The sequence below is a fragment of the Canis lupus genome, chromosome 21, assembly GCF_011100685.1.
Source record: "Canis lupus familiaris isolate Mischka breed German Shepherd chromosome 21, alternate assembly UU_Cfam_GSD_1.0, whole genome shotgun sequence".
Classification (NCBI taxonomy): Eukaryota; Metazoa; Chordata; class Mammalia; order Carnivora; family Canidae; genus Canis; species Canis lupus.
The window spans coordinates 45,280,395-45,299,989 of record NC_049242.1 but is presented as its reverse complement, the minus strand read 5'-3'; the positions used below and the strand labels follow the sequence as shown (position 1 = coordinate 45,299,989).

Genomic DNA, 19,595 nt, shown 5'->3' with positions numbered 1-19,595 from the left:
CTTATCCTGAGAGGCAGGATTTCAGCTGATTAAGATGTAGATCCTCTCATGAGGCTTCCTTCTCTCCACATCCTCCTCTGCTTACCTCAGTGACCTCAGGGTCTCTTCAGTCATTAGTTTCTTCACCTACAGAATAAGAAGATTGATCGAATACATCTCATCGGGGTGAGCTTAAACATGCTCATGGTTGAAACCTCAGAGCAGCGCTCGATAGAAAGGATGTGCTCAAGAATATTACGTTTAACAACACATTTCTTACCATCTGAGCGTCCATTCACTGCCCTATGATGAGTATGATAATGTTCTTTTCTTTGAGTTTATCCTCTGTTTGCTCAGGGGGTGGTACCTAAGGGCTTCCCTCCCTGCTCATCCTCTGACACCTTTCCTCTGGCCACGTTCTCTAGGAAACAACATCCTCACTTAATTGTAAAAATAGCTGGCACGGAATTGTTCATCCCCTTGGGCTAGTAAGGAATGTTTATACATCATTTAAATTGATTTATCTCATTAATCCTATGAAATAGGTTTTATAATCCCCATTTCACAAGTTAAAAAAAAAAGGAATTTGAAGTTTCGAGAGGATAGAAAATTGACTCAGGAAGTGAGTGACTAGAGCTTGGACTAGGCTCAGTGGGTGGAATTTAAGAAACAAAACAAATGAACATAGGAGGGAAAGGAGAGAGAGAGAGAGAGAGAGAGAGAGAAGCAAACCAAGAAATAGACTCAACTATAGAGAACAAACTGAGGGTTACCATAGGGGAGGGGGGCAGGGGTAAGGTTCAAGTTGTGATGAGCACCGGGTGTTGTATGTAGGTGTCAGATCACTAAATTCTACCCCTGAAGCTGGAATTCTCCTATATGTGAACTAACTGGAATATCAATAAAAACCTGGAGGAAGGAAAAGAACCATACGAGTGGAGAAGTGTGTTTTGCTCACCTTCTGTGGCCCCCTCTAGTTAGTTTTGACATCTTCTAGCTCACTTGGGCAAGGACAGCTACGTGTTTCATCCCTCCAGCCATCAGAAGGCCCACTCCCCTTCGTGCATCCCCGACCTGTCCAGGCCTCGGCCAGTCTTCGCTCTGGGCCACCCTGCCCACCTCTTTCTGATAGGCTGGTGCAGAGAAACAGCAGCACCGGCACACACTGGTGGTGGAGACAAGGGAGCCTGTGTCACAGCGCCTCTGCTAGGCCCTAGGTTGACCTCCTTGTCCCTGCTGGCTTCTCCTCTGACAGGAATGTGTCCTGTCCTCCCCATCCTGGGCCTTCACCATGCATTGTGCAGCCATGGGACTGGTACCCGGGGCCCCCAGATGGTCATCCCAGCATCCACAAGCCCACATTCCCTGAACCCTGACTGAACCCCTGAAGCACAAAACCATAGTCCTTAATGTTTATTTGTAGGATTGGGGTTTACAAATGAAAGTTCAGGAAAACTAATTTATTTTATTTATTTATTTTATTTTTTGCCAACGCAGACCAAGGAAATGAATTTTCCTTTCTTGTTTGCTCTTTTTTTTTTTTCCCCCAGCCTTTTGAAAATAGATGTGATGGAGTTTCACATAAGCCTCATGGCTCATCTTCTTAGAGAAAGACTAGCAAAGTAGATAGAGTTTGAAGACTGGAGCTCTGTCGTTATTGTTTGCCTCACCTCCATCCCATATCACTCAGGAATAAGGTACCTTTTTTTTTTTTCTTTCCAATGCTACCCACCAACGGACAGAATAAAATTATGGAACTACGAGCTCTATTTTTTTGAGCAAAATGTTTAAATGCTGGAGGACTTTAAAGAGAGTCATCACATGGGGAACAGGTACAGAGGGCAGAGTTGAGGGAAGACTGAGAATCTGGTCCTGAGAGGTGGAGAAAGAGCTACGGGAACCATGTCACCTCAAAGGAATGTTCTAGTGTTCCAATAGGGATTCTTAAAGAGAGGAGAGGATAAAAGAAGAGAGTGGAAATTCTAGGATGGAGCAGGGTAGAGTGACAAATATACATGTTAACGACCATATGCAATATTAGATTATCATTTTATAGCTGGAAAAATTATGGCTATTCTCCTTATGTAAACTGCAGAATGCGGAGCTCAGGGAAATCTTGACCGATGATGCATAATTCAAATAAAGGCCAAGAAACACCGCTTTAGAGGATCTATGTACTTAGCTAATTGAACGAATATATAAATAAATCATTTGATTAAAAGTTGCCATTGAGTATATCTTCCTGCTCAGCACAGGAGAAGTTATAAATTGCTCAGCAGTGTCCTTGTGATAAATTATGGTTTTTCTGTAAGAGAAGGAACAGAGAAAAAAGAAAAGGCATAAGTCTTTAAAATCCTTTTATCCTAAACTAGTGCCCATGCTGCTCGCACTTAGCATGATGAATAATCTTTGATTATATGAATAAAGTCTAGTGAACAGGAAAGAAAGGCAATTGTGCCATGAATGCTTGGAACATGTCTTGTTGAAGAGCCTGGTGTTCAATTACGGCCGGATCCATTGAAATAATTTCTTGCAATTAGCAACAAATCTGAAAGTTCAGTTCTCTTTTTATCCCTCAAGACCAGAGGTGCAGTAGAGCACAGGATTAAGACTTATGCTTAGTACTCGATGCGAGCCAGCCGGAACTTGAATTCTGGTTCCACTGCTTGCCTGCTCTGGGATCCTGGTGAAGTAACTTCAGCTCCTGTCACTTTCTACTATGTCCCATGCAGAGAAATGGCAGCAACATTACAAGCTGGCTCATGAAGATAAACTGAAAAAATGCAAGCAAAATAGTTACTATATTGTCTAAACAAATTGCCCTCTCAATAAATTTTAACTGTAATCATCTGCTTTCTTCTTCCTTCACGTGTATCTTGGCATAAATGAGATATTCCAGTAACACGTGGCTCAGTTTTTGTCTCTTCTGTAAGAGGAGCATTATCCTATGACGAGCACCCCATTTAGAATATCTAGGATTTGAATCCTCTTTTCGTCCAAAATTTACTAGATGTATGAGAATCAGAGTGTCATATAACCTGAGTCTTGGTTTTCTCATTTGTATTGGAGTCTTTTGAGAATTAAATGTCATGTGAACCACTGGCAAATACCAAAAGAATGCCCTCTGCTTTTAATTAGTCTTCTGCCCCTAAATATTATTGTTGTCATAATATTAATAATTGCTGCAAAGATTTAATATTTGAAAAGGAACTCAACAAAGTTCCAAGGCTGTCAACCTTTTCCCCATTTGGTATTTGGTGATTTCATAGGGCAAGACGTAAGTACGTACATCGCACTTAAATCCTCTTCATGAGATTTGAATTAGAATCTTTCTATTAAAAAACAAATGTTTTATGTAAATCATGTTACATATGGGATAGGAGATGAAATTATACTTCTCTGCTAAGACTTACAGTGATTTTTTTTTTTTTTTGAGGCTTAGCATAAGGTTCTAAAATTTTAGTAAAATCTACATACTTCCAATTAAGGGGGGGAGACTGACAATCAAAAAATGTCAAGACCTTCTAAGGAAAGGCATCCTCCTTTTCTAAAGGCATCCTCCTTGTCTATCTTCACAAGAATAGCCCTAAATTTCTGGGTTTCTTTTTTTGATTTCCAGATATGATTTCTTTTGAAGAATAAATTTTACGCATAAAGATAGAAGTTTGAAAAACAGCAAATATGGAGCTAAGACATATTTATATATCTGTACACCTTTTAATCTTATTTTCTTCCTTGAGCTCCATTGTCTGTTATCACTTCTGTTATTGTTAGATGTCCTTCTCTATCAGAGCTTTTCCTTCCACTTTGCTTCAGTTTGCAAATTCTGGAATGCTATGAGGCAGGAAAACCACATACATACCTACCGATTAAAATTCAAATATCTGAGCAAGTTCCTAAAGAAAACAAGGCAAAGACTTAGAAGATTTTTTAAATACTCAGAGGGATACTCACAAAAAATTTACCAAATGATTATAATGGTGATAAATTCTTTTTTTGTAATTATGTAATTATTTCCTGCTAAACATTAAACTCAGTGAGAACAGATACTGTTCTCCATATGCCATGTTGTGTTTGTTTTTTTAAATTGTAGATCTGGTATTTCATACATAAAAACATAGCTCCTTTTGTTAGACTGGATTCCACAATGTTGAGATCATTTGAAAAAGCCAGTAAGAGCTATTCATGTATTTCTGTGAATTTAAAAATATTAAGACATATATCCATGTAAATTATCCCAATGATGTGTCTATCGCTTATAAATATTTTTAAAGTCACTCACTTGTGATCATACGAGTGTGGAATTGACATGAAGAATAGGCAAACACTCTCTAGATAACCCTACAGACTGAGCAAGTGATTAAATTTGGATACGTCATTAGGATGATTTTTGAGGTATGATAATAAAGATGCTGATTTTTCTAAGTTTTCAGCTTTTGACTCGACCTTAACCCAGATAATCCTAAGCAAAAAAGTGTTGGACTTTCGAAGGTGGGTTACTTGGATATATGCAAAATCAATTTGGACATTGAAAGAAGTGAATTTGTTTTTTTTAAGAATCTGACTACTGTGTAAATTTCCAGCTGCATTCTGAAATTGTTTGCTCTCTGAAGATTTAGGCCCCAGTTGCCACAATAAGATAGTTTAGATTGCCTTCATTCCGAATATGGAAAATAGCTCCTTCAACAGTATACCCAAGATATAATCAGGAAAGATATGAAACTTTCTTGTCTTTTTATTAAAATTAGATACTTTGTTTGGCAAGGGCTAAATTACTTATACATATTAAACTGATATTACCAATATGAGAGCAGCAAGATAATGCCCAACAGGTACTAAGCTATACAAGCTGTACTATTTATTATGCTCTTAGACACTGTAAAAGTATCTTCCTATGAAACCCCCTTCGACTTGTTTAGGTGCTTACTGAGATGAAAGACAGACAAATACTGTCTAGGCCCAGACTATTTTGTCATAATGTAGGGCTATCGGGTTTACTAAATAAAAATATAAGAAACCCATTTAAATTAGAATTTGAGATAAACAATGAATAATTATTTATAATAAATAATTTGTGTATGAGATAGAAATATAAATAACTTTGTAATTATGCAACATTTGGGGTATATTTATGCTAAACAGTTATTCTCTGTTTATCTCAAATTCAAATTTAACTGGGCACACTGTATTTTATCTGCCAATCATATATTTTTTAACTTTACGAGGTATAATTTGTATAACTTGTATACCTGTTCACCTACTTTTGGTGTATGTTTTGATGGGTTTTGGGATACTCTCAGAGTTTTAATATCTTTGCCACAATAGATTTTGGAATATTTGTATCACCATAAAACATAACTCTGTATTCATTGATAGTTACTCCCCATTTCTACTAGCCCTATTCCATCCCCTGACCCAAGGCTTCCTCTAATTTACATTCCACATATGGATTTGCCCAGACTGGATATATCATATAAGTGGAATAATAAAATATGTTGTGTTTCATAACTGGCTCCTTTCAGTTAACACAGTGTTCTTGAAATTCCTTCATCCTCTGGCTTGTGTCCCGTAGCATGTATCAGTATGTCAATACATTGTTGTACTTTATTGCTGGCAATATTCCATTGTAGGGATATATCATATTCTGTTTATTCATTGATTAGCTTAGGGACATTTGGGCTTTTCCCACATTTTGGCTATAATGAATAATTCCACCACGAACAATTGTGTACACATTTACGTGACAGTAGAATTGCTAAGTCATATAACTCCACGTTTAACTTTTTGAGGGACTGAACTCTCTGGAGATCTTGAGGGTATCTGTTGCTCCAGTGTTCTGCTTCTTCTGAGTTCTTGATCCTTGCTCACTCTTGCCGACTGCAATTCTCATTTATTTCCCTTGCAAGTAAAAACTTTCACTCTTGTATCAAAAAAAGAAAAGCAAAACTGAACAAACATAATGTCATAAAGTTCTGTGTAGCAAGACTTTATCAATATCTGAGTGAACAGAAGAGGAACTACATGGTCATAAGTCATAGTCAACAACTTAAAGCTGAATTATTAGCTAAGCCTGTTTTGAAGTTTCTCAGCCTTTTTCCCCTGTAGAGACTTGGCCTATGGCCATTTTAATTAGATTCACTTTTACCTGTTTGACTTCTGCTCCTCTTTTCTCCACCACAAATCTCTATCCATTTTTCTTTTTTTTTAATCCAAAGCAAGTAAACTATAATTCTGCCTCAACCCATGCCACCCAGGCTGTCATAACTAATACATCCATTAAAAAGAAGAATTTCTCTTCCTAAGACCTTTTCTGTGGTAAACTCAAAAAATAACTGTTCTCTTTCTAATAAATGGACACTTTCTTTGAGTGATAACTGTTTATGGCTTTCACATATGGTTCATTAGGTGAGTGAGAGGTTCAAAGAAAGTATCTTTTTCTTAAGTTAATTAAGTAATTAATTTTTGAGACAGAGCATGTGCAAGTGGGGAGAGGAACAGGGAGAGAGAGAATCTCAAGCAGGTTTCATGCTCAGTAGAGAGCCCAATACGGGGCTGGATCTCAAGACTCTGAGATCATGACCTGAGCTGAAATCAAGTGTTGGATGCTTAACTAACTGAGCCACCTAGGTGCCCTGAGGTTCAAAATATCTTGATGGTCTAAATATAGAATGACAATAACAGAGATAAAGAAGTCATGGTCCTTACCTTCAAACAACCCACATTGTTAAGAAGGAAATAATTACATATCTCATTCTCTATTAATAACAGAAAGTAAAATGATGAATAATGTATTAGAGATGTAACAAGGAAAACTCATGAAAGCCTAGAGACTTCTGAACAAGTGTTTTTGTAGTCATTATCTGGCCACACTTGAAACTCTGATTTTGCTCCAATATTCAAATAGATACAAGTTTAAAACAATGACAAATACAACTTAAACATCTCTGAGGCCCAGAGCTGAAAAAACATACCTGCTCTGGGTTCCAGGGTTAGAGTAAACAAAGTTTACTTTGAACAAAGTTCAACACTCTTAGATGAAATGATGACGTGGATATGATGAAATGAAGTGATGAAATGAAGTGATGTGAAGTGAAGTGAAGTGATGAAATGAAGACGTGGATATGTGGTATGCTGCTTGAAATAAGCTGCTGGAGTGTGTACCTTAAATCCCCTGGGACTTACACTTCCAATATTTCTTCAATGGCTAAGGAAAACAGTAGTTTGAAAGCCAGGACATTGGCAATTTTCTCTCAGCTAAACCACTCGACTTTGTTTAAGGAGTTAAAAAGAAGAAAAGAAAATTCACTAATGATGAAAATATCATATGATAAATAGATTTCAAAACAGATATAGATATAGATAGATAGATGATATAGATATAGATAGATATATAGATATAGATATAGATATAGATATAGATATAGATATAGATAGATATAGATATAGATATAGATAGATATCTATCTATATTTAAAGTTGAAGGGTGGGAGAAAGAAGTTAAGAAAGCTAGCCAGTAAAATGCAATGCACACTTTCCCTTTCACCCAAGGTCTAATAACAGGGATTGAACAGACCCACCTTGAAACAACTAAAATACTGGAAAAAATACCTTGAGCAAGACATTCTAGGTACCAGATACCAGGCAATGAAGGACAGTGATCCCTGACAAATGGGAACTAAATGGAGTGAGTCCCAGGATTGCTCCAACCTATTACCTCAAAAATCTCTAGGGAACCCAGGCAGATTGCTGAATGATGAGACACAGCATGTAGTTCTAAGAAGCCAAAGAAGCTAGAATTCACAGATACAAGTACTAGGAAGGAAAAAGCTGCACAGAGTAGGAGCTTTTCTGGAGGTTTACTCAGGAGCATCTCCTGAGTATTCAACTGAGTCCTGATCAACTCTATTGGAGACCAGAGAACAAAGAACACAGAGAGATTGGAGGCTGATATATGAAAGCGCTCCCCATCTTTCCTATGACTCTACTTATATTACCTTGTTGCTCATTAGAACATTTCTTTATCTCTGAGATTCACCAGGTATTTCTTTATATTAGCATTGATTGCACTTATCATCTGATGACTCCTTTCAATGTGCAAAATGAAGCATTAATTCAAGTCCATATATATCCTAGGATATACACAGAAACTAAATATTGTTTGTGTTCCTTTTGCAACTATATTTTGAATTTTTGCTAACTATATTTCATGTCTTCATCCTTCTCTTATATCCCTTCATTTTTTTTGTCTCCTTCTTTTGCTTTCTGGATGATTTTCTCAGATCTCTTCTTCACACCACTGAGTCTACTCCTAATTGCTTCTGATGCTATTTTTACTTTTCCAATAATATACATTATTAGACTAAATGTTTTTAATTTGTCTTCTAGTTTCCTTTCTTCTTGGTTTATAATTTAATTGTGGTATGGTTAAAAAAAATTCTTGGGAAGATAGACAATTTTTAGACCATTTTCTTTTTCCTTGGGAAAATCTGATGTGAATTTCCATTTGAGTTTTTGGATGCTACGTTTATGTTTTATACTTTGTTTCCCAGTTTTTTGGAAGTTTTAATGTTTTTTCTTCTGTTTTCACAATCTCAGTCACCAACTAATCCAATATTTCTATTCACAGAAGAAACACAGGTTTCTTCCTTCTCCATCTTCTGTCCATATGATCTATTTTCCACTCAGAACTGAAACTGGTAAAAATGGCTGTTATATGTGTGTTTAAAAGTTCTGTATTTCAGTAGCCTGACAAGAGTGAAGAAAACTCAGTCTTCAGATGTTTACAATCAAAGAATTTTAATCTCCAGAGTACTTGATTTACATCTTTCCTTATTTTGTTTGGCCAGTTTACAACAATGGAGACTAGGGGATACATCTATTAAATTGAAGAAATAAAATAAACTATCACTTTTTCCAGACTTCCAGTATAAAACCTTGCTCCTCCAAATCCAGAAGGATTTTCCTCTACGTTATACCAAGTCTGCTAGTACCAAAGGGAGCCAAAGAGAAATAGTGATAAAAGACCATGGATTTGACTTTCCTTTAAGGTTATTTCAGGTTTCAAATTCTTTTGGTTTGAGGCAAGGAAAAAGGCTTCATTCATAGTGGCTTACATCTCACACACAATTTGCTCCCAAATTGTGACTCTACATTTTGCTCCCAAACCTGAAGAATAAATATGGAGTTTTCAAGAATCCACCCTCCCACTTCTCACTGTCCCGAATCAATTTCTGGTGCCTTCCTTCAATTTAATCCCAGCTCTACTGGTAGCCATATTAAGAAACACATGGAATGTAGTTGGCATCGTGCCCTACCTATTTTTTGTCTTTACTGTTTTTAGTCATTTCTGTTAATTTCTGGGAAAAGAACTTGTAAGCTTGTGTTTATACTACCATTTTTCTCCCCCACAGAGAATTCTACTTGATTTTCCAGGTAATAAATTTGAGATTCCTCATCTTTACCATCAAAACAACTCCATAAAGCAGAGTGGTCATCGCCATGATTTAATGCAGTTTGAACAGCCTTTCCATTTTAAATAAGTTACAATCTGAATTGAGTTTGTGATTTTGAAGGGCAATAACAGAAATATTTTATGTAAAATAGTATACTTAACTTTTGTTGTCAGGCAACACAATTCTGTCAGTATTGACTTTCATTACATAGTGATTCTCAACACTGGAGAGGTCAGCGTGATGGCTGTAAAATTTAAAAGAACAATAATAGAGGCTCTGGCAGTGGGGAAAGAAATGTTCCTCCACTTGAGATTCACTGAACAAAAATATATCTTTATTCAGTATTATTCACATCACCCTTGGCATACTGAGTTCAGTTATGAATATGAATATCACACTACAAAAGAGATATCCAGATGAAAAGATAATGTCAGAAATTAGAAACCACATGGTTGAGGTAACTGGAATTATCTTAGAGAAGGCAATCTTTAAGGATATACTGTATATTTGTGAAGATAGCTTAAGGCCATCCCATTGGACTTGGATTGGATAGTTGGCAGTTAGAGGGTTAGTGAGCTTGTTGGAAAACCTTGTGTGTTTATCTTAATACGAAATAAAAATGCTTCTGGGGCCAGACGTTCCTGGAAATGTATAATACAGGTTTGGAACACTGAGAGTGACAATGAGAACTCAAGTACTGGGTTACAATCGTCCAAACTTAAGTGTCTAAAATTCTGTAGCATGAAATGAGCCACAAGGTATTAATTGGGGATAATTAATAGGCAAGTTGAAGAAGGAAATAATAGATTAGAATAGAATTTAAGTAGACTGCGTTTTAGAATGTCTTCATCGAATAATAAAGGAGTCTAATTTTAGTATCCAAACAATAGAAACTGGGAAATTGTAAAGAGTACTCACTGAAGACTTTTAGGAATTATTTAAATAAACACTACGTTAAAATAATGAACTTGCAGACAGATGACAGCTTAGAAGAAATGTCAACTTTTCTGAATTGAAGGATTCATTCACCCTTGGATTGTATGAGAAAGATGCAAGTATACACTGTATAGATTTGTTAAAGAAAAGCTTTTAGAGAGATTTAAAAGAGTGGTGATAAGGTGAAAAATACTTTAGGCATAAGAGAAAACGTATCAATGAGAATGACAGAAAAAACAAAATATATAAAAATACCATCAAATAAGAGAAAGAGCAGCAGGAACTCAGTAGAATCTCATTTGCTCATACGACACATTCTATTACTATTGCCTCGAAGCACCAAGAGGGAGAATTTTCTATCTTTGAAGAAAACTACATTCTCTTTAGGGGGACTCTGGAAACATCCAGAGTGCACAGAATAGTAGCCATAACATATTACGTATGATGGAATATGGTGGCACAGTTTAATGATTTTATCACTAGGTATTTTTATCACTTAATGAGACAACTTGTTCACCTAATGTCTTACAGCAGCATAGAAGCTGGGGAGGTAGAAGGGTAGATGTATTTTTAAAATTTGACTAGGGATGAATTGTGTATTCTCATTTCTGGGTGAAAGTGCAGGGATCTGTTTTCTGCTCTGCCAAAACCAGTTGCTTAGGAGATAAAAATACATCGACAAACTAGTCTATCCTCAAGGACCTCATGGTTTTCCAAACAAAGGAATGCATGTAGCTACACAAATATAAATAAAAAGAAAGTATCAAAGAAAAGAAAATCATATGGGACAGATCACTCAAGGAAATGTTGAGAAGAATTATGCAATCTTCATTATGGAGATTTTTTTTTAAGATTTCATTTATGTATTCATGAGAGACACAGAGAGAAGCAGAGACACAAGCAGAGGGAGAAGCAGGCTCCGTGCAGGGACCCGATGTGGGACTCAATCCCAGGACCGCGGGATCACACCCAGGGCCAAAGGCAGTTGCTCAACCACTGAGTCACCCAGGGGTCTCAAGGAAGAGAATTTTCTGAAGTAAGCTTTGATGAGTCCTTGACAGATGTGGTGAGACAAGAGAGCAGAGTATTTCAAGCAGAGAAAAAAAATTGAATTTAAGATACATGGATAAGCAAATCCAAACTGGATGAGAGACACTAAGTAAATTATGTTGCTAGAATTGAAAGTTCAATGCTTTCAGAATTATCATAATCAATGCTATTTTGAAATATTTCTATTCACAGATATTTTTATGGTATCAAGTGTAAACATCTACACTGCAAAATCTATTTTCTCTGTGGAAAAAAATGGTAAATTTTATCATTACCCTATTTTATTGTCAATTAATATTGTTTGCATCAAATAACATTTAAATGGAAAAATCCCAGTGTTATATAAAAAGATTCTACTCTTAAAATACTGTGCACACACACATTTTATCATACCAAGTACAAGAACTTAAAAAAAGAGTCCTCAAACATAAAGACTGCAAAAAGTTTCTGAATGAATTTAATGATACTTAACAAGATAGTATAACACAGTATGTGAGTCAGAGGAAAACAAATACTATATGATTTCATTCATATGTAAAATTTTTAAAAAACGAAATGAATGAACAGAGGGATAAAAAGGACAAAATGCTAGACTCATAAATACAGAGAACCAGAGAGGTGGGTAGGGGCATGGGTGACATAAAGGGAATTAAGAATATACTTATTGTGGCAAGTTCCGAGTCATGTATAGAATTGCTGAACCATTGTACTGTACACCTGAAAATAACACTGTATGTTAATTATACTTCAATTTAAATAAATAAATTAACTAATCAAACAGTTTTTTAAGGTATGTAAATTATTCAACATTGACTTCACTTTTTCATGAATTTATGAATAAAAAATATTAATATTTATGAATAAAGAAAGTGAAGTACTGACTATGAATAAAGGCAGCACACTCAATAATTAAATACTTTTTATTTCTTTCTCATAAAGACCTGAGTACATAATTCCCCTTTTCAAAGAAGCAATTTGCGGATCAATATTTCTCATAAAACAAGACAAAACAGACATCAATGTAGGCTATTTTTTTAAAACCCACTTTGGGAGGGTGCCTGGTGGTGCAGTATCTACTCTTGGTTTCAGCTCAGATCATGATCTCAGGGTTGAGATTGAGTCTCAAGTCATGCCCTGCACTCCACACAGAGTCTGCTTGGGATTCTCTCTCCCTCTGCCCCTCCCCACTGCACTTGTTCTCTCTCTCTCTTAATAAATAAATCTTAAAAACTAAAAACCCACTTAGGAACCAATTACAGTGAATTAAACCAAATTATGTCTTTTGTAAAAAAAAAAAAAAAGTATTTCTCTTCACCGATGCTTTTGAATTATTTTGAGAAAATATTAAACTTCAAGAAACCTGTGTAAAAGGGATAGTGAGCTTTGGATATAACTAATGAGGAAAATAATCGCACATTACATTGCGCTCACATGCTGCCAATTTTAGTTTGTAATTATATTGAATTAAATGTAGTGAGCAAATGTACCAAAAATAAATCACTAGAGTAGAGAATTAACCAACTGGCTTCTCCCAAGAATAAAAAGCAACTCAGTGGAAGAGGTTTGAGTATTTTTTCTTTATGTAAGTTCTTAACCAAATGCAGCAAATTTGAATACTTGATAAGAACAGATTGCAACACATTTTACAATTGGGCTATGTCAATAAAGCAAATGTAACTAACTTGCTAATCAAACTAAAGTCAACTTTATTGTATTCTAGAACTCATATTAAGCATTGGAGATGCAGAGATGAAATCAAGTTTTTGGTTGGAGCTCTAAGGGATAGTTTTTCTTATTGCATCGATAGTTACTGGCATACATGGGATTATTATAAAAACGTGCTATTGAGTTGAGTCTTCTTGATGGCAGGAGGAACTTGTTGCTGGCAATATAATTAAAAAAAGACAAAAAGAAAAAGAAAAAGAAAAAAAAGAAAGAAAGAACGAAAGAACAAAAAGAAAGAAGAAGAAAGAAGAAGAAAGAAGAAAGAAGAAGAAAAAAGAAAACGACAGAAAAACGAAGAGAAAGCAAAAAACGAACCAATACGAACGCCCCCACATAAAAAAAACGAAACAAATAAATCCCTCACTAAAAGCCGCAACCCCCCTCACCATCCTTGCGGCAATCCAGTCCCCTTCCCTTTCCGTTCCCTTTCCCTTTCCTTCCTTCCCTTCCGTCCTTCCTTCCTTCCTTCCCTGCCAATTCCTTACCTTCAATTAGAGTAAACAACTTTTAAAAAGAAAGAAAAAAGTAGAAGATAGACCTTATCTTTCCAAAGTTCACGATCTATGAGTGCAGGATTTATAACTGTAAGTGTTTTGGAGACTAGAATGTGTAACACTCTGGCTTTTTCCAGGACCCAGTTGAATCTAGAGCAGCCTCACTGGTATGTAAGTAAATCATAGCTGGAATTCCTACCTTCACGTGGTTCTCCACAAAGTGCCTGTTACAAAAGGGGGCTCCTATATTGGCTATATTCAAAAGAACCAAAAAAAATTAACATTCTAAAATAGTTCCACTCATAAAAGAGTTTCTATAAGTATATCCTGTTTTAGAGTTATAAAGCCAATGAACTCTTTTTGGGCACTTTGACCACCCCTTCTCTATAGTTCCTTTTTCCTATTGTATTGAAACTGTATGCTATGCCAGGCTCCACTACTAGAATGAAATCTCTGAAAAAGCTTTTTTGATCTTCAGTCTCTAGCACAGATACCATTGGTGTCTAACAACTACTTAATGAGTACAGGAGGAAACGCATGAGTGAAGGAATTACTTCATCTAGCTTAGCACATGGTAAGATCTCTTTTGCCTCTTCAAATATACTCCAAAAAGAAAGAGCTTATAAATCCACTGGGTCTGCACAATGCAGACTGATGGAAAGAATGTGCTGTTGGTTTAGTAGTTCCAGGAATTATCATGCGGGGACCACAGAGCCAGAAGGTGAACGGAGATTGTGATGTCTTTGGGCAAATGGGGTGAATGGAGATTGTGATGTCTTTGGGCAAACGGGGATCACTCCCCATTCCACAAACTGCCATAAAGTACATACTCAATAAACAGGAGCTCTTCTTCTTGATAGTCATAATATAAAACAAATATAGATATTTATAAAATATTTATAAAATAAATAGAAAATATAATAGAAAAATATAGGGAAAGGGGCAATTACATCTGCCTGATGGTATCTGGATAGGCCCCAAGGAGAAAGTACATTCAAATCTCCTAGTAAAAGGGCTACATAGGAATTCCTCTGGAAAGCAAGAAGTCCAGATATTCCAACCCGAAGAAACTTGATGGGCAAAGATATGGACACAGCTTTATCTCCTTCATCCCCACCTGTTTGGTGGACATAGCAGACATAGTATGTACCCACCTACTATTTCATGTACTCCTCCCACTTTGCCTTGTAATTAGATTGGGTAAATGATATTGGGTGCTAATCAATGAATCAGGCAAAGGCTATAGATATAAGCTCCTCGCACTTCTGCCCCTTGAAAGCATCCTGGGTGAAACCCCTGCTCCTTCTTCCCCTGCCAGGTTGTTCTAAAAGTCTATATGCTGAGACAGCTGAATCACAAGTTTGATGGAGCCTGTGTCCCTGTGTCTTAGGATACCCCTCACTGGCATGCATTAGGCCCTGTGTGAACAATTAAAAACATTTTTGCATGTGTGGGCTAAGCCACTGAGATCTCACTGTGTTGCAACAGCTATTATTACTTGTCCTGACTAATGAAAATAGCCCCTCTATACCCCCTCATCTTTACCCTCAATACTGAACATCTAACTTTCCCATTCAACAGCTGCAGAGAGTTGAACAAAATTATTTCCAATTAAGAGTGATTATAACCCAGTAAACCACAGGGTAAGATGGAACTAAATGGGCACCGAAATCAATACCTTCATTCTGACCTTTTCACTGGTGGGAAATAATTCAGTCCTTCAATGGCCATCATCAGAGGATTTTTATATCCAGTAATTCATTAACTTCTAAGTATTAATTGTAAGGTTTTCGATAACACAGATGGATTATGAATAGAAAATAGGCACAATGCACAATATATTCAAAAATAATTAAATTGTTATGACTTTTCAGGGCAGTGAAGCTATTAAAATATAATTTTTTAAAAAATGAGAATGGAATGAGAATGTGATTTCACAGGCATAATTTGAAATAGTACAAGTATTTACTCACCATGTGCAATTACTTGTAAATACAAATTAGAGGGAGATGTGGCACAGCTAAAGTACAGTAAAATTAGATTTATGAAGCCTTTCTTTATGTGCAAACAAAAAAATAAAAGTGTCTAATCATTTTGTTCATTACGATTTTTATAAACCTATGCTAACCAGGGGAATGTGATATACCATGAATAATTCATAAGGCAGGGCCAAATAAAAATAAAAGTTTGTGCTAATAATTCCTTCAGAAGGAGATTACACAATTGGATGGGACAGAGTCCAGCCAGGAAAACAAACTATCATTTATACAGAGATAATTTAATACTGGTACCAGATACGCAGAGCAGAGCGCGGGTGATGGTGAATCTGAGAATAAATCAGCAAATGACCAGCACGTCTTTTCATGAGTTGTTGAAGGCAGTGGAATCCAGTTTTGCTGACTACTGATCATATCTGGATGTATAGCTTTTCTGAAAACTTTCACCAATTCTGAATGATATATTATCTTGATATCTTTTGTATGCACCAGCTATGAACCGAAGAATGAAGTCATTGCTGATGTCACCAACTGGCAAGCATCAGAGCTGGAATTCGAACTGACTCCTTGCAGAGAGTGACATCTACCACTCGCTGTGCCAATAGGCTGGGGCAATGGGGCTAGATCAAATGTGGACAGTCTTCCTAACTCTGAGTTTCCCTGATTATAATATGAACAATTACTTTCATAAAATAACCAATTATTAGCACCCAGGCTATTCAATACTATATCCTTATGAACACAATCCCAGGTGTCATGCTATATCCTTATGAACACAAAGAGTGTAACTGAAATGAGGTCTAGCTGTGCATGGTGGAGCACATTCTACAAACTGAGGAGGCAACTTGCTTAAGTGATTTTATTTGTTTTATAGCCAAGTCTGTGTTGTCAGTTTCATAAATGACAAAGTGTTGTATTTTCTCAGCTGACTTTTTCCGGTTTTATATTCTGCTTGTCTCTGTTCCCAACTCAAAATTACACATATCTTCTATAAGGATATCTGGAGATGGGTTATATTAATTGTCTGAAATGAAGTCTTTTGTTTAGGGATTTTTTAAGAAAGATTCTTTGCTCAGCATTCTGATGAGATATTTGTCAAAGAGATCAATGGATCTGGAAACCATGGCTTATCCGCAAGACATCTGGTTAGTTCTAGGTTTCAATAACGTGCTAAATCCACAGAAATTCTAAGGGCCTCTCTAACGAGTAAACATGGATTTTAGTGAAATTTGACATATTTGGACTATTAGTGAAAAATCTCTTCCTTCCAGAAAAATTCTGCTATGACAGAGTGTATAGAACTGCTCTTTCTTTTGAGCTACCCAGTGGGATTTTTTTTTTTTTTCCTGCACAAGAAGAAAGCCAGCTTGACAGTATAACATCTCTCTGATTCTAAGCCCCTTTTGCTTTCTTCAGTTGCTACCCCCATTACTTGACTTGAGCTCTCAGGCACCGGATTCCATGTGTACATAAGTAATGGGGGTATAATGGAACCAGTGATTCTGGAAGGAACCAGCTTGCTCATTGTGGAAATAAAATATGGGCTAACAACACCTAAATTTAGTCGAATGCAATCACTGGCTACTTAGGGATATGCTTTACAACATCTACTTGTGGATGTTCTTTTAACTTTAAGCATTTTGATCAAACAAGTTCTAATTTAATATAATATTAGAAAAAATAAATTGTGCTCTTGTCTTTTCTATGTGAATTCTTCTATTGGCCTGTTAATCTTTAACCTAAATTGCTATTGAATCTTACTGAAACATCTCTGTTGTTGAGTTTTCTTCTTTCATTTTTATTGTCCTTTTTTTTTACTCCTCCCTAATCTCTTTATCTCTGTTATAATTAGTTTTATATATTGTTTTCAAAGAGTTTTCTTTAGTGAATACAATATAAAACATATCCTGTATTAGTTCACAGTGCATACTTCCATTTTTCCACTATGGGTGATCTTTAGTGTAAGTAGACATATCTTAAATTTCTGTGTTTTGGGGTTTCTTATGGGGGAAGCACCTGCAAAAAAAAAAGGCATTTCCTTCTATTATATTTACCTTTACATATCTCACTAAGATTAGTAAAAATTTTGAAGCAGAGATATTAAAACGTTTGTGAAAGATACAAAGCTACACCCAAGAACTGCCACTCACAACCTTTCAAAATGAATAACTTCTATTTTAACAAGCAAATCTGAGACCTGTGATTCAAAAGTGGTGTGGCTCTTCTATTCATTTTTAAAATGGCTACTTTGATAATCATAGATGCCAATTTTCTCAAATGTACTAAAAAATGTCTTATAAGCCTCTTTCAGCCAAGATACGTACACACATTCCCTCCAACAACCACCAGCGGGCTTTCTCAGAAATCTGGTAGAAGGATGCTATTATCTCCTGCCTTTACACCCAATTCGATTTGGGTAGAATAACGTGTCAAGATTACAGTTTTGGATCCCAAAGGCACAGAACATTACATATTAGGTCATTTATAAGTCTGACCTTTTAATAAAGTATGTTTCAATGTAACTATGAAATAAAGGGCTTAAATTACATTTCTCACCACCCTTTAATTGCTAAGTAATCTTTGAGTAAATGGTGCTCCTGGGACACACACATATACATGAGTTTAACTTATTTTCCATGGCCCCCATCCACTGAGAATAAGAAAAATACTCTTTGAATTTTTCAGCACTCGCTGTTTTCATGAACTATTCATGCAGTGTTGTAGAAACTAGTTTAATTAACAGGAAAGAGCAGCAACAACTATTAGTTCTGTTGCTTGCTTATGATGACTGAAAAAGTTCCATAGCCATCAGATTTCTTCCCTGAGTCTGAGAAACGCTTGTGAGTGCACAGCCAACACATTTAGGGGAACTATTCACAAAGACTTGCACTGAAATATAAGGTTTATGAGCCTCGTCTGGAGTAAATGAAGTAGTTACTACTGGCAGTTAAACTATTATAAGCTCAAGGAGAATTTGATTATGGTTGAGGTAAGAAGTGAAAAGTCTAAATTAGAGAAAGAGGGCTGAGTATAAAACCTAGAGGAGAAATAAGAGAATTTAAACAGTAGGAAAAGCCAAGAAGTTCCTAGTTGAGAAGCTGAAGGACCGACTGGGGTGGAATAGATGTTGGAATATGGCCTGAAGCTGTAGGACATATGTATGTGGGTTTGTGGTATGAGTGAGTCTGCACATCTGCTGAGTTCAGGATCAAGGGAGATGGTCACTTACAATCACTACAGAGCTCAAACATTCTTCCATGGACTGACTCTGACATGCCCCGTTAGGTGTCTTCTGTCTGAGCTGCTGCCATATGTTTGATCATTGTATAGGAAACTGATGATGCTTGGGAGAAAGGAATATTCTATGAGGAGAATGTTCTATTGTTATCACTCAGTTCTGGACACCTCATTTATCCAGATGAAATCCCTACACCATTATCCAGCTGCAGGACATGCTCTGAGAAACCTTATTTAAAAAATGGAAATTTGAAAAATACAAATGATACTGTGTACTACAAGGAAAAGAGCTCCATGTAGGGACTGGTATATAAAAGTTTGTAAAAGTGAATTACTTTCTCTCTTTTCATGAACCAATTTATACGGAATCACAAATTAGAAAAAGAATGAAAACAGACTGGAAAGGAAAATACAGAGAAAGTAAGGAATACCTTGAATAGAGCACAGGCAGTAATTTCTCTGATATAGGACAGACACATCAACATTTTTCTAGATATGTCTCTTGAGGCATGGTAAACAAAAGTAAAAATAAACTATTGGGGGACAAGATCAAAAAGCTTCTGCACAGTGAAGGAAACAAACAACAAAACCAAAAAGCAACTTGCTGAATGGGGGAAGATATTTGCAAATGACATATCTGATAGATGGTTAGTATCCAAAATATATAAAGAACTGATATAACTTAACACCAAAAACTCAAATAATCAAATTTAAAAAATGGGTTG

At 36.1% G+C, this 19,595-nt stretch overlaps 1 long non-coding RNA gene across 1 annotated transcript; it reads right to left on the bottom strand.

The window, feature by feature from the left end:
- Positions 1 to 1,681: 1,681 nt before the first annotated feature.
- LOC111091581 lies at positions 1,682 to 18,976 on the bottom strand. Its single transcript, XR_005375845.1, has 2 exons — positions 18,863 to 18,976; positions 1,682 to 2,752 (listed from the first exon to the last, which is right to left on the bottom strand). It is a non-coding gene; the product is annotated as an uncharacterized LOC111091581 (long non-coding RNA).
- Positions 18,977 to 19,595: the final 619 nt, after the last annotated feature.